Source organism: Hordeum vulgare, chromosome 4H (genome assembly GCF_904849725.1).
Source record: "Hordeum vulgare subsp. vulgare chromosome 4H, MorexV3_pseudomolecules_assembly, whole genome shotgun sequence".
Classification (NCBI taxonomy): domain Eukaryota; kingdom Viridiplantae; phylum Streptophyta; class Magnoliopsida; order Poales; family Poaceae; genus Hordeum; species Hordeum vulgare.
Window position 1 is genome coordinate 234,018,595 of NC_058521.1, and position 13,838 is coordinate 234,032,432.

Here is a 13,838-nt window from a genome sequence, read left to right on the forward strand (position 1 = left end):
GTGTTCCTATTACTCAAATGCAAAGAAAGTACAACAGAAAGTGTAAATCTTCACGCTTCAAATTCTTCAGAATGAATTTCTTCAGGAACCACCGGACTTCTCAATATCAGTATCTTGATGAGGAATATCAATTTCATCGCAGATTCCTCGCGATTCATTTCTTCAGCTTCAGACCAATTTCTTCAACTGAAGACATATATTTTTAGGGGTCGATATTCTTCAAATATCTCAAACTCCTCAATGACTTATAGATCCTGTGTACACTCACAAACACATTAGATACTTAACCTATAAGTCTTCAAACCACCAGAATCACTAAGGGGCACTAGATGCACTTATAGAATGTACTCGCAAACATCATGAAATCAGACATAAAATAGCAGGTGGTTAATATGCACTTGAAATGATTCAAGGATATTCCGTTAGTCATCGTCCAACTTCTTAAATGTAGGCAAACATATATTTCAAACATACTGAGAATTTTATTAAGCAATCAATGAAGATAAAATTAAGGATATGATGCTTATATGGAATAATAACAAGCATGCCATAGTCGGGCGTCTGAGCGGCACCACATATAGGGCTTATAAAAATAATAACAAGAATGTCGCAGTCAAACGTCTGAGTGGCACCACATAAAGGGCTTATAATAAATAATAACAACCATGCCGCAGTTGGGCATCTGAGCGACACCAAATAAAGGGCTTATAATAAATAAGAACAATCAGGCCATAGTCGGGCGTCTTAGCGAGACCACATAAAGGGCTTATAAGAAATAACAACAAGCATGCCCCAGTCAGGCGTCTGAGCGACACCGCATAAAGGGCTTATAAGAAATAATAACAAGCACGTCGCAGTCGGGAGTCTGAGTGACACCACATAAAGGGCTTATATGAAGTAATAACAAGCATGCCACAGTCGGCCGTCTGAGCGACACCACATAAAGGGCCTATAAAAAATAATAACAAGCATGCGGCAGTCAGGCGTCTGAGCGACACCACATAAAGGGCTTATATGAAGTAATGACAAGCATGCCACCGTCAGGCTTTGCTACTTCTCAAACAACAGCGCCAGAAATTGACACATTGACGGAGATTGGGCTTGCGTTGGTTTTTCCCTTGAAGAGGAAAGGGTGATGCAACACAGGAGCAGTAAGTATTTCCCTCAGTTTGAGAACCAAGGTATCGATCCAGAAGGAGAGTCTCGTCACGCCTGAGTACCCGCGCAAACACAAACAAACTTGCACCCAACGCTTCAAAGGGGTTGTCAATCCCTTCAAGATTGTTTGCAAAAGTGAGATCTGAAGGCGGAACGTGCAACGTAGTAAAAAGTGTAAGACTGAAAATATGGTGTGGAGTAGACCCTCAGGGCCAGAGTGTTCACTAGAGGCTTCTCTCAAAATAGCAATTATTACGGTGGGTGAACAAATTAATGTCGAGCAATTGATAGAACCGCGCAAAGTCAAGACGATATATAAGTTAATGATCTAGCATATAGGCATCACATCCGAGACAAGTAGACCGATACTTTCTGCATCTACTACTATTACTCCACACATCGACCGCGATGCAACATGCATCTAGTGTATTCAGTTCATGACGAATAGAGTAACGCTTTAAGCAAGATGACATGATGTAGAGGAATAATCTCAAACGAATGATGAAAACCCCATCTTTTTACCCCTTGATGGCAACAACACGATACGTGCCTCGCTACCCCTTCTGTCACTGGGTGAGGTCTCCGCACGGTATGAACCCAACACCAAGCACTTCTCCCATTGCAAGAATCATAGATCTAGTTCGCCAAACAAAACCCACAACTCGAAGAGAATTACAAGGATATGAAATCATGCCTAAGAGAGATCAGAAGAAACTAAAATAAGATTCATAGATAATATGATTATAAATCCACAATTCATCGGATCTCGACAAACACACCGCAAAAGAAGATTACATCGGATAGATCTCCATGAAGATCATGGAGAACTTTGTATTGAAGATCCAAGAGAGAGAAGAGGCCATCTAGTTACTAGCTATAGACCCGTAGGTCTATGGTGAACTACTCACGCATCATCGGAGAGGTCATGGTGTTGATGGAGAAGCCTTTCGTGTCTGTATCCCCCTCCGGCAGGGTACCAGGACGTGCCCCAGATGGGATCTTGCGGAGACAGAAGCTTGCGGCGGTGGAAAAGTGATTACGATGCTCCCCTGATTTTTTTGGGAATGTTTGGTAATTTATAGGCGCAAGATCTAGGTCAGCGGACCTCCAGGGGGCCCACAAGCCTGCATGGCGCGGCTCCCCCCTGGCCGCGGGGTGGGGGCTTGTGGGGCCCCTGGGGCTCTTCTGGCTTGGCCCCCAAGCTCTCCGACCTTCTTCCGATCCAGAAAAAATCTTTTCGGGGATTTTCTTTCGTTTGGACTCCGTTTCAAAATCTCCTCTGAAAGGGGTCAAAAACATCGAAAAACAGGAACTGGCACTTGGCAATGAGTTAATAAGTTAGGCCCAGAAAATAAATAAAAGGCATGCAAAACATCCAAAGTTTGACAAGATAATAGCATGAAAAACCATCAAAAATTATAGATACGTTGGAGACGTATCAGGCTTCTGAGCGACACCACATAAAGGGCTTATATGAATTAATAACAATGAATATCCAGGAGGTAGGACCATCCCAGGGATGTTCAACACTCATGCATCATAAGGGTTAGTCCATGATAAAATAGTAGTTATGATCATCCACCGGATTCCACGGTAAATATCTTCTGATTTTGTTAACTTACTCCGAAGACCGACACTTGACCTATCCTAGACTATAGTCCTTAACCGCGGACACGGCTATCCGAATAGATGTAAAACTCTGCATAGGGTGTACTCTTTACCCACGAGTAACAAATTTATTTATCCAACCAGAGTTGTTGACTAATTCCGATCACGGTCTTTCAGTTGAAAACACACCTAACTTGTACACACCAGTTCCTACTTCCGATGCCTAGGGTCACCCATAGCACTCGCCAAGTAAAACTCTGAGTGGGGGGAGACTCCAATGTCCACTCGCACTGGGGTCACAACATTTATATCGCGTGCACACGGGGCAGCTAACCCCTTCGGTCCCAGACCAACACACCCATGCCCCCAGACCAAGTGACATGCCTACCAGGAGCCACTAGTATCTTTCGCTATGGCCTCTCCTGTATGGTGTGTGGCAAGAAAGGGGTTAACGACTTGCTCAACCGTACCCTACTTTGGATAGGGACAAGCGGTAGTACGACACAAGTAAGGGAGGTTACTGGACCAAGACTCGATCTACGGCCGACTCAGGAGGTTTATATTGTTCCCTTTATGATTAGCACAACAAAAATTATTTCACGATTCCGGGCAGAGTCGCTAGTTTTCATACCCCAACATGCCTCATTGACCATTCTTGACCCACGAGATGTCAATTCCCCGAAGTCATGTCTCCACAGGACACCGACTCTTCCCGGATCCCATCCAAAAGGCACGTGTAGAAGAAGGGTGTGGCTGATGTCATAAGCATCTCATATACAACAAGTATATTTCTCACCTTATACCCATGTGCCTGGTTATACCACCACATGGAGTACCATCAAACTTATTCATATAACAACGATGTTTCCTCATCAAGCAATTCACACACTACATATATATGTCTAAGTTCAGATTGATTGCCTTGAATGTGTAGGTAGGTGAGGTGCACATTAAAACCTCTTGAAGGCTTTGATTTTTCTTCGAATTCCTATTTAAAGAAAACTCTCAAATCAACATTCAATACAAAAACACTCAAAAGTTTTTTGGAAAATTTTCAAATAAATACTAAAATAAACTAGATAAAATTTGGAAGAGGTGATAAAAATAATCAACTTATTTGGAGTTTATTTTAAAAGTTAGGACCAGTCAAAGTTTGGTCAAAGTCCTGTTTTTAAAACTAGATAAAATCGCAAAAATGAAAACAGTTCAACGAAAGGGCGCCTCTTAAGGGAGAAAGCATACTCACAGGGAATACGTATCCTCGCGGGGAAGGGCCGCCAACTCCGTGATGCGACCGAGGGACAGGTTGACCCACCGACAGGGGAACCCACCTGTCGGGTTCATCCCTCACCTCTTGCGCGCTTGGGCAGTGACACAGGTGGAGTCCGGCGGCGATTCCCAATGACACAGGCAATCACTCGGGGCGTGCTTCACATGGAGACGCTCAGGAGGAGACACATCATCCATTTTTTGGAGGTTAGGGACGCGGCGGAGATCGACGGCGAGCAGTACTACATCCATGGTGGACAGTAGCTTTGGGCTAGATGAGGTTCGATCTAGGGTGGCTCCAGGTCAGTTCTAGAGGTGGGGTGGCTCTGCGGAGTAGAGTGGAGTCGAGGGCCGGTTTGAGAGTGGCTAGGGTGCTTCGGCTTGGCCGAATTTCACCGGAACGCGGTGGCGGTCATCGTCACCAGAGCTGGGGAAGATGAAGACCCCGGTCAAAATTGCAGTTAGGGGCAGTTGTCCATCACTCCACTCGTTGCTGCCGTACGCAGAGAGGCTCAAGGGGGCTATTTATAGCTGGGGAGATCGGCTCCCGCGGCGGTCGTGAATAAGAACGATGGCCTACCGCTACTGGTGATGTAGGCGACATGGCGATGCAGGGGGTGGTCAAGGGTTGGTCCTATCTCAAACAGGGCTAGCACACGAGGGAAGGCGATGGGCGCACGGGCGAGCTGGCAACATCGACAGCTTTGGCGGTGCTGCCATCACCACGGCAGGCGCTACTGGCGTCGGTGTCCAGCACGGCTGCAAGGGCGCCGCAAGGGGGTCAGCGGTGCTAGCGAGGTCAGGCTGCATGCTGCAACTGTGGGGCTTCATGGGGTCATGATAGGTGGGCGCGGTGGCCACTGCACCGCACGTGCAAAACGCTCACTCTCGCCACGCTCTAGACATTCCAACCATGTGTTCGGCTAAATTCTAAGGGCAGCTAGAGACTTTGGATGCAAGTAGAACTTAGCAGATCCATTCACGAAGGTGGTGTAGGGCTAGTGGACATGTTGGTTTGGTCATACGGGCAAATACAGAACACAAACTAAAAAGCATGCTAAATCTGGTCAAGGGTATAAGGTGTTCGACATATTGTCATGGCTTCTATATGGTCTTGATGCTAACAAAAACTCCTAGGTTGGGGCCTCTTTTCATGCTAATGATGATGGCATGGTTGGTTTTGGCAAAACAAAAACTTCCTAGTGCAAGTTTTGTAAATGCTCATTTCTGGATATAAGCAAAATGGGGTTATAACATGGTCTTCAGCAATGCCAAAGGGGCTAAGCTTCTGGGCTTAAGGGTTTGGTAGTGTCCTCTACAAGCAGTAAATTTTTCAAAGGTTTTGATGCAGAAAATAATAGGGTTCCAGTGCAAACTGCCAAATTGGTACATAATAGAAAAAAGGATGTGGTGCTAACATTGTGTCGGGACCCCGATCCTAAATCATAAGAACCCAGCATGTAACACATCACATCACTTTGCGGCCTCACGCACGGTAAACTCCACGGCTGCCACCTAACCATGGTCGGGACCATTTGCGTCTTTTGGCACACGTATATGAATGTGTCGCTAGCATTCAAACGACAAAGAACCCGGGTCGACATGACTAGTTATAAACCCAAGTGGTACATCTGTACATGACAGGCATACATAACCAGCAAAGCAGGTGTCGGTCATTAGTGTGTGTTGACGTGTCGTAGCAAGCTACAAGGACTCCATTACACCGCGTGACTTTTCTCCGAAGGGATAGAGACAGCAGCAAAGAAGGATTCTTGCAGGTCAATCAACATGTCCAGAGCAGTAGCAAGCTACCTAGGCTCGGTGGAAGCACAAAGAGGCATTTCCCCGTGAAGAGTACTACTAAAGGCACACAACTAGGTGTCGAATCCCACACATATAATGCATTTCATAACATACACACAATATGCACAATATGTGTAGATACAACATGGCATCACAACATAACTCTATGACTCAAGCTTTTATTAAAACTCACAAGAGTCAACATAGTATGATATTACAAAGGGGCCACATGACCCAACACTCAATTCATACGAGCATCAAGCGGAAGAAAAACATGTCTGGGTACAGACATCTACTATAAATGGCTGGAGGAGCCTGAAAGCTACAACGGCCCTACCAAAAGAGCCAAACCTCTGTTTGGGATTCCCAAGCTATTCTGGACAATATTGATCACATCATGTAGAACCAATAGTGAAACTAATGTTTCCTCTGCAAAACATAAATTAAGCAAACGTGAGTGCAAAGGTAGTCAGCAAGACTTACATCAGAACTATGTATATATGCATCAGTATCAATGAAGGGGTTGTGGTGTTTAATTGCAGCAAGCCAACTTTGACCCTTGACTAACCTGTACTACGACTACAAGTACTTTATCTGAGGCGGGATAGCGCACGCGAGTTCACATATTCACCAATCAATACACCACTATGGAACCACTCTCGTCTCCCTACGAGAAGGCCATCCATAGCACTCACACTTATCTTGCATGTTTTGGAGTATCCATTCCAAGTTGTCTATGTACCACGTAATGCTTCCAAGTAGTCCATACCAGAGGACGCGCCTATTCGAACAGCTTAATTCACCTTGCAGGGGTATACTTCTTCACACATGCTCTCACCACTTAGAACCATATGCACGTCATGCATCTCGACAACCTTCAAGCGGAAGCACTGGCGTGGATGTCGGCCACTACCGTTAACCACACAAGACCCTCACTACTGGAATCAGAGAATTTGCCATCTGCTGCTTCTTTGTCGTCTGCTGGCTGATGGCAAAGACACTCTTTACCATCAGCTACCCAAAACCTGACGACAAAGAGCAGGCTGATGGAAAACATCCTCTTTGCCATAAGTGTACTCTTTGACGTCTGCCAGCTGACGGCAAAGCACATGCAGGTAGACAGCAAAGAACCCACCCCACACCGCCCTCTAACCCATAACGGTCCAACACTTTGCCGTCGGCCTATTACCACTTTGCCGTCAGGGGCAGACGACGAAGAGGCAACTAGACCTAATGTCGTCAACCCCCACCCCAGCCCCTCTCTCTCCCCCATAACGGTTCACCATAGCCCCCTTCCCTCTCCCTGCACCGCCGCTAGAGATCGTCTTCCCTTCTCCCCGTGACCCGCCACCGGAGCTTGCCCCCTCCTCCTCCCCGCGACCCCCTCCTCCACCACCATGTCCCTACTCGACCACTGCCCCCTCCTCTCCGTGCCCCTGCTCCACCATTGCCCTGGTGCCCTCATCCCTGCGACCCCCTCTCATCTACCATTGCGCCACCCCTCGCCCTGGTGCCCTCTCCTCCCCGCGACCCCCTCCTCCACCAGCTCCGGCCAGGTCACCCACCGCCCCGACCGTCACCGCCCCGGCTGCCCACTACTAACCAAGGTGATTTTTTTCTTTTTTTTGCTAATTAACAGATTTAGTGGTATATATAGTTTAGTTGGTAGGTTAGTTAATTAGTAGATTTAGTGGTAGTTTAGTTAGTTGGTAGATTATCTTTAGTTAGTTGGTAGATTTAGTTAGTTAATTAGTAGATTTAGTAGGTAGTTTACTGGTAGATTCTGTTTTGTTAATTAGTGGTAGCTAGATTCTTTTTTAGTTACTTAGTGGTAGATTATGTTTTTGTTATTTTTTTGCTGTTTAGTGTTGTATAGGTTTAGCGATAGGTTTAGTTAGCTTGGTTAGTTAGGTTAGTTAGTTAGTTAGCTTAATAGAAAGAAGAGGAAGAAGTAGAAGAGGAGGAGGAGGAGAAGAGGAGAGGAGGAGGAGGAGGAGGAGAAGAAGAAGAAGAAGAAGAAGAAGAAGAAGAAGAAGAAGAAGAGGAGAAGAAAAAAACAAGAAGGAGAAGAAGAGAAGAAGAAGAGAAGAAGAGAAGAAGAGAAGAAGACATAATTAGCCCATTTAGCTCCAAAATGCCATAATAAGTCCAAAATGGCGTAAGAACCTTGGTTAGCTCATGAATATTATATTCTTAGCTTGTTTTCCTCTAAAATGACATAATTAGCCCATATAGATCCAAAAAGACATAGTTAGATAATTTAGCTCCAACAAGAGGAGAAGAGGAGAAGAAATAGGAAAAATTGAAAGAAAGAAGAACAAGAAGAAGAAGAAGAAGAGAAGAAAAATACCTTCTCCTTCTTCTCCTCCTGCTCCTCCTTCTCCTTCTTCTAGATTTCTTCTTCTTCTCCTCCTCCTCCTCTTTCTTCTCCTCTTTCTTATTCTCCTTACCTTATTTTCTCTGACAATGAGATAATTAGCCCATTTAGCTACAAAATGGCATAAAAACATTGGTTAGCTCATGAATATTATATCCTTAACTTGTTTTCCTCTAAAATGACATAATTAGCATATATGTGTTGATCGGGTGGATTTACATGTGATAGTTGTCTCGTCGCTGTGAGGTCTGCAGTGCGAAGACCTCCCCGTGCGTTGTACGAGCTCCACCCCTACATTCGTGGGTCAGAACAAATTTCATCTCCTCCTCGCCCCTTCATTTACTATGGCTCGGTTTCCGGATGAAACTTTTTAGATTTAGGTAATTAAATTAATTTATCAGTATGCGTGACCAGTATGCGTCTCCCGTTCGAAAGGGCGACATCTATAAATATGCATGTCTTTGCATGTTTATAACCTCCATCCTTTCAAATTGTCCAACATTATCCATGGACAGCCCGAGTATGTGTAGATTGGGTTCGTTTTCCCGTATGCTGTGCTCTGGATCCGATGCGGAATTTCGTCAGTGCCCCCATGTTGTTCTCCGGATGCACATTCTCTCTGTTTATTGCGGAGACGTGTATCAGGAGAACAGCGGGGAGGTGCTGCTGAAATTTTGCGTTGGATCCGGAGTAGAGCATGGGAAAACGAACCAAATCTACACATACTCGGGTGGGATTAGGACCTATCTTTACCTATTAGCGTGTAGGTTCCCTGGAGGTAATAAAAATGGCGAACCTGATTAACTGATGAATATAAATGCTAAATTATATATAAATATATTTCTTTTGTCTTTAGTAGCTAGGCAAGATGAGTGATCGTGCGTGGATGTATACCGGTCACCCTAGTCAGAAAGAGATGACGAAAGAATGGTTTGTATAAACAAAGGAAATTGTGAAAGACGCATTCGCAAATGGCCAGGAAAGAAACTATTGCCCCTGTCCTGGATGCGACAACTATAAAAAGACGACAGAGGTTGTAATGATTAAACACCTACAGAGGAGGGGTTTTAAGCCTAATTATATGGTGTGTACATTTCATGGTGAGTCTATACAACGCACAAGAGCTGAGGTGGTCCGTCGTCGCACCGACGAGCATGGTACCGGGATCGAAGACATGGTGCAAGACTTTGATGATGCTCGGGATTCGGAAGATGAGATGGAGGAATCTGCAAAGGCCTTTTATGAAATGTTGGAGACTTCAAAACGTCCTCTCCATGAGCACACTGAGCTCTGTCAGCTGGATGTAATTGCACAAGTAATGGCTTTGAAGGCTCAGTTCAACTTGGGAAGAGAATGCTACGACGCGATGATGACACTATTTGGACGCTTCCTACCCAAAGGCCATGTCATGCCTGCAAACATGTACCAGTCGGACAAAATACTTCGGGTACTTAAGAAGACCTATGAGAAGATAGATGCATGTGAGGAAGGATGTGTCTTATTTAGGAAGGAGTATGCAAACTTGGACTATTGTCCCAATTGCGAGTCTTGCAGGTATCTTGTGGTAGACAACGATATGGGTGAGAAGAGGTAGACCAAAATCACAGTTAGTGTTCTTCGGTATATGCCAATCGTACCAAGACTTCAATGTCTTTTCATGGTCGAAAAGACAGCCAGACAGATGACATGGCACAAATTGGGCAAAAGAATCGAAATAGATGCGGATGGGAATAAGATGGTGGTACACACATCATATGGGGAAGCGTGGAAACATTTCGATGGATTGCATCAGGTTAAAGTGGCACATCCAAGGAATCCTCAAGTCTGCATCGCCACAGATAGTTTTAATCCCTTCGGCATGACGGCAACCAAATATAGTTGTTGGCCTGTATTTGTCATTCCACTCAATCTCCCCCCGAACAGATTATGCAAAGAAAGAACATATTTCTGACGTTGATAATTCCAGGGCCCAATTATCCGGGGAAGAATATGAATGTGTACCTGAAGCCGCTTAAGGATGAATTGGAAGAAGCTTGGGATAATGGGGTCAAGACATACGATGCCGCTAGAAAACAAAACTTCAAAATGCATGTGTGGTACATTTACTCTACGCATGACTTGCCGACGTATGCACTATTCTCTGGATGGTGTGTGCATGGAAGGTTCCCGTGCACCCAATGCAAGGTAGCTCTTCAGTTTCATTGGTTGCAGGAGGGTCGGAAGTATTCTTTCTTTGACTTGCATAGACATTTCCTAGATCCTGACCATCAGTTCAGAAAAGACAAGAAGAACTTTACCAAAGGTAAAGTTGTCAAAAACTTGGCACCACCTGCGTTGACAAGCCAACAGATCCTGGATCAGTTAAACGCCCTCGAGCCTGATCCAGAGCGTCGGGGGTATTTCAAGGGGTATAATTGAAAACACGCCTAGACTCACAAGCCATGCTTCTGGGATCTGCTTACTTCAAAGACCTCCTTCTTCCACACAATATCGACATGATGCACACTGAAAAGAATATCGAAGAGGCTATTTTTGGTACATAGTTCGACATAGATGGGAAGACAAAGGATAATACTAAGGCTAGAGTCGATCAAGAGACACTATATCATAGACCTTTACAAAACATGCGAGAAGGCAAAGGAAAGAAGAAGTGGTCAAAGCCAAAGGCCTGGTTCAATCTTGGAAGGCCAGCTATGAGGGAAATTATCTTGTGGGTCAAAATGCACTTGATGTTCCCTGATGGGTATGCAGCGAATCTAAAGAGGGGAGCGAGTCTTGAAAAATTAAAAATCTTTGGTCTCAAGAGTCATGATTGGCACATATGGCTAGAGCGGGTAATGCCGGTGATGTTACGTGGCTTTCTTCCTGAGGATGAATGGCTAGTACTGGAGGAGCTAAGCTATTTCTTCCGTGTTCTTTCTGCGAAAGAATTGTCGCCTGGCGTGGTAGAAGACATGTTGGAGTTTGCACCGGAGTTGTTGTGCAAGTTAGAGAAGATCTTTCCACCGGGCTTCTTTAATCCAATGCAGCATTTGATTTTACATCTATCGACCGAGGCAAGATTGAGTGGGCCCGTGCAAGATCGTTGGTGCTATGCAACTCAGAGGATGCACAAGACCCTTCGAGCTAAATGTAAAAATAAGCGTAGAATTGAAGCATCGATGGCTGAGGCATTCATTACTAAGGAGGTGGCAAACTTTGTGACAACACACTATGAAGCCAAAAATCATCATTTGCATAATCCGAAGCCTCGGCACAATGATGCAGACCCTAAAAAAGGTGGGTCCAACCTCAGCCTATTCAAAGGGAAGCTCGCACGAGCCGGTGCTTCGAAACCAATAACGTTGGATGTCTAAGAATGGCGGAACATTTCATTGTATATCTTCAACAACCTAACAAAAGTGCGGCCGTACATCCAGTGAGTTCTCGGCACATTTTCCCGTAACTTCTAATTCCTTTGAGCTGCTCTTATTCCCTGATATTTCAAACAGCCGTTACGTCGCCAAATACTCGGATGGAGCGATGATCGAAAATGATTCTGCCGAAGAGTATGAGATTCTGTCAAAGACAGGAGGTGGCTATCCCGGTTTCATCTCTTGGTTCAAACAAACTTTAATTATCAATAATGGACCATTTCATTTCTTGGTATAACTTGCGGCTAATGCAACAATCGTTTCGTATTAAACTTGTAGGCTAATTCAGAGTCTATGGATGCCGAATTGAGACAAGTCGCTAATGGTTTTGACTATAAGGTCCGTTCATTTGAGAAATACAACATCAATGGGTATCTCTTTCATACCTTTGGCAAAGAGCTATCTATGACCGACCGGAAATCTACAAATTGTGGTGTCTCTGCTATCGGCGAAGGTGTTATCGAGTATTATGGAAGAGTTGAAGCAATTTATGAACTTCAATTCTATGGTGAAAACCCACCGAACGTCGTAGTCTTCAAATGTTATTGGTTCCAGCCGAAGGAGACCAGAAGGACTCATGAACATATAGGACTAGTCGAAATCAATCCAAACACCCATTTAGATCTCCCGATGTCTATATTACGGCTCAACAGGCGACCCAAGTTTTCTATCTACTGTGGGCATGCCAAACGGATAAGAATATGGAAGGTTGGTATGTTGTTTATGAAGTGCCACCACATGTCAGACCACCTCTCCCAAATGAACAGGATTATGAACCTCACATTAACCCACACACATATGATGGAGAATTCTTCCAAGAAAACGTCTTTCCAAGAAACGTTTCAAGAACCGCCGTGCTTCACCCAAGAACATGGAAGTAGACAGCGACAACGAATCCGACTCCACCCCTGAGCCGGAACCAGAAGACCTGGAACTCGTAGAGGTTACTAATGTGGATGACCTGCCAATGCTTCAATGATTATAGAAAGGCCTTTCACAACTTCACGTCGTTGAACCCGACGAGCACGTCATTCATGAAGACATGCGTGATAGTGATGATGATGATGCATTTATTGATGATGATTATTAGTTTGTAAGATTCACAACTTAAAATATATATTTTTTAATCTTTATTATTCATGTACATATTATTATTCATGTCAGTTATTCATTTTTTTATGTTGTACTAATTTCTTTTAATCTTTATCATGGCAGGTCACCAGGTGTTGAAAGATGGTGGGCGCTGGTCCGGATCGCTCGACGGGTTCTTCCCAGGCGCCCCGCACGAGGGGTGGTACTTCCCTTCCACCACTATCTCTCTGTAGAGCCTTGGCAGACAGTCTATCGACACCACCCATGGGTTCTTCTTCGTCGGCGGCATTGCCCACTGGGAGAGGTGCTTGTCGGGTAGGGAAGAAGGGGAAGGGTACAGGGAGAGGTGGTGGCCGCGGAAGATCCAGGAGAACTGTTGAGCCGTCCTCGCCACCACCACCAGCTCAGTCACCCGAGCATAGGACTACTATGGTCGACCCGTTTGCGGAGGAGGCTACGGTACTCCGGTCCAGGAGCCTGGTGTTGACGGGCATTCGTCCCATGAGACTCCGGTCCAGGATCAGCCTCGGATCGAGGTGCATTCGGCTCACGAGAGTACGGTTTCGGAGGCTTCACCTAACGTGGAGAGGTCTGGATGGGATGCCTCGCCGGATCAGACCGAGTTGCCGGATTGGACCGAGGGTCCGGGTGGGTCAGGGGGCGGGGATGGCGGGGATGAGTTTACGGATAGTGAGGGCGATGTGCAGGTGGACGGCGTCACCGTGTACAAGCATGGTAGTACACGTTTGCCGGTCGTGCCGGCTACCCGCGAGCAGAGGCCGGTGATTAAACCTAAAGGAGATAGGTAAGTACATTACCTCTTTTTTTAGCTATTGCCTTCAAGTTTGTTCAAATATCTAATGCGTTGACCTTATCATACTGCAGGGGATGGGCACACCCTCATGGCGTCTGCAAGCCGAACTCCGTCCTTGGTGTGCTTTGCCAGACAAATTTCCCGGGGTTTGTCACGTTACCTGGTGAGGGTCAGGTTCCTACACTAGAATTTTCCTGGGAGCACTACCAGGCTGCGCAGGCCCCGCCGGAGGAGATTATAGATGGTGTCTTGTGCCACACGAGGGCCGAGATGGTGATAAAGAGCTTTTGGGCAAATTATCCTT